We start from the raw sequence: 2684 nt of genomic DNA on the forward strand, positions 1-2684 counted from the left end.
ATGTACCTATCAATCTCAAAGGATTGATGTATGGCTCCAACTAAGGTGTAAACACCTTAGCTCTTCAATGGTAGAAACTATCTTCAAGCTTCCTTTGAGCACTCCTTGCTCAACTATTAAGCCCACCACCAACTAGGTAGATCCCCTCATATTTTGCACTAGAAAAATATGAGGATTTTTCTTTGAGAAGTGAGTGTTTTCTCCAACCATTGAAGAACAAAAAAAAATGGAGAGAATGAATAGTATTTTTGGCCACTATTCATGCTAGGAGAGAAGGAGAGACATTTTTTTTTGGTTGTGGGAAAAGTTAAAGTAAAAAAGTTGCATGTCAAGCCTTGAAAACTCAAAAAGTAGTCTCCCAACCTTTCACCTCCCATGCATGCAAGTTTTATTTGATTTTTAACAATTAAAAATCCATGGACTTATTTTTAATTATCTCAAACATATTTGAGACCAATTAAACATTACTTGAATTTACTCAATCGCACTAGTTAAATTATTATTTAAATTGAGCTCTACAAGACTCAATATGATTTAATTAATTCAACACTTGAATTAATTTAATTATTTGGACTCTACTAGGTCCACTAGTGTTTAATTAATTCAACACTTGAATTAATTTAATTTAGTCCATAATAATGTTTATGAAAATCACAATTCCCAAATACATTATTCACTTGGCCAAAATTTTAATTTAGGAACACTTCCATAAATTAAAATTTACATTTCTCTCATAGAAGTCATACTTCTATTTTTCCTTACGCCTATAAACTCATTTATAAGCCGTTCAACACATTGAACTATTTTCTCCTTTATAGAAGTCATACTTCTAATTTTCCTTACGCTTATAAACTCCTTTATAAGCCGTTCAACACATTGAACTATTTTACTTCTCAACGGGATCTAGAAAGCTAGTACTTGTGTGGCCCTCAATGGTTCATTGATACAACTAGCCGTGGGTTCACATCTCCATGTGATTCGGACTAAACATGTCCTTATATGAGCATACCCCAATTGCTCCATTCTTATTTATCAACTCCTTGATAATAAGAACGTCAGAACTCAAGTCTGATAGTACCCAACCAATCATGTTAAACGCCTAGCAGCATCGCTTACATGATTCCCTAGGTATCAAATGATAGTGCCTGCAAGAACCATTCAATTATGGTTAGCGTACAGTACGGTCCCTTCAACTCATATATCCCGACCGATTCGACAACCATTGGTTTATCGAGAGTTGTCAATGAATCGATACTATGTGTCATGTCGTAGTTGCATCGATGGTGTAATCTATGAAACCCCTTTCATAATTACCACCATACTCTGATCAGAGATTTCAAACTACATATACATGAAAAACACATAGGATATCCATACCCGTAGGTAAGCGGTGAATCCCCGACTACAATGCATCGACTCCTATATGTTTCGACAGAACACCCAACCTTGCCACCTGATGACCCCATGAGAGTCGGTAAACAAGTCAAAGTGTAATTCTAGCACATAGAGTCTCAATGTTGTCCCGGGTCATAAGGACTAATGGTGTACAACCATAAACTAGGACTTTTCCACTCGATAAGTGAGAACCACTTGGAAAGTCCTTTAATGGAGGGTTGTTCAGTGCACTCTACCAGGAGCACCTATCTGCATGCTCGGACATCACAATGTCCCCTACCAATGAAACATGGTACTCACATCGCAGATACTAGTCTCAAGCTCGAGCGGCCTATATCCTTCTTAGCGGCGGCTGAATCGACTAGGAACCGTTTAGAATATACAGTATTCCAAATATGAGTTTCATGATACTCATCATATGAGCATCTCATATTCTTTCTACTATTTGTATATTCAAGGGCTTTATCTATGCAACTAGCATGGGTATACAGATAAAGATGTGCCAAAACAATAATTTCAAATATTATTAAAATAAAGATTGCTTATACATAGAGTTTCATTGTGAACACTCGGCCAACACTTGGCTCGACGGACACCACCTACTCTAACAATATCCCACTTGCACTAGAGCCAACTACCCATATGCTTCAAACCCATCGATTCGCGATGCTTCTCGAATAATGGTCTAGGTAAAGGCTCAGCTATTGGATCAGCAACAATATCTGCGGAGCCGACTGTGTCAATCGACACTTCTCATCTTTCCACAATCTCTCGGAGGATGTGGTACTTTCTCAATACGTGTTTGGATTTCTGATGAGACCTTGGCTCCTTTGCTTGAGCTACGGCTCCCGTGTTTCACAAAACACAGGGATAGGAGCAACTCTATTAGGAATGACGCCCAACCCTTGGATGAAATTCCTTATCCAAACAGCCTCCTTTGCTGCATCCGATGCAGCAATTTATTCGGACTCAGTGGTGGAATCCGCAGTACTGTTTCGCTTGGAACTCTTCCAAGAGACAGCAGCACCAATGAGCATGAATACGAACCTAGAGGTTGACTTTGAGTCATCGATATCGCTTTGGAAGCTAGAGTCGGTATAGCCTTCCAATTTCAGTTCTCCACCCCATAGACCAATAACAACTTACTGGTACTTCTCAATTACTTGAGGATGTCTTTCACAGTTTTCAAGTGTGGAAGACCAGGGTTCGATTGATATCTATACACTACACTTAGTGCTAAAACCACGTCAGGACGTGTAGATATCATCCCATACATGATGCTACCAATC

Source organism: Primulina huaijiensis, chromosome 8 (assembly GCF_012295235.1).
Source record: "Primulina huaijiensis isolate GDHJ02 chromosome 8, ASM1229523v2, whole genome shotgun sequence".
Classification (NCBI taxonomy): Eukaryota; Viridiplantae; Streptophyta; class Magnoliopsida; order Lamiales; family Gesneriaceae; genus Primulina; species Primulina huaijiensis.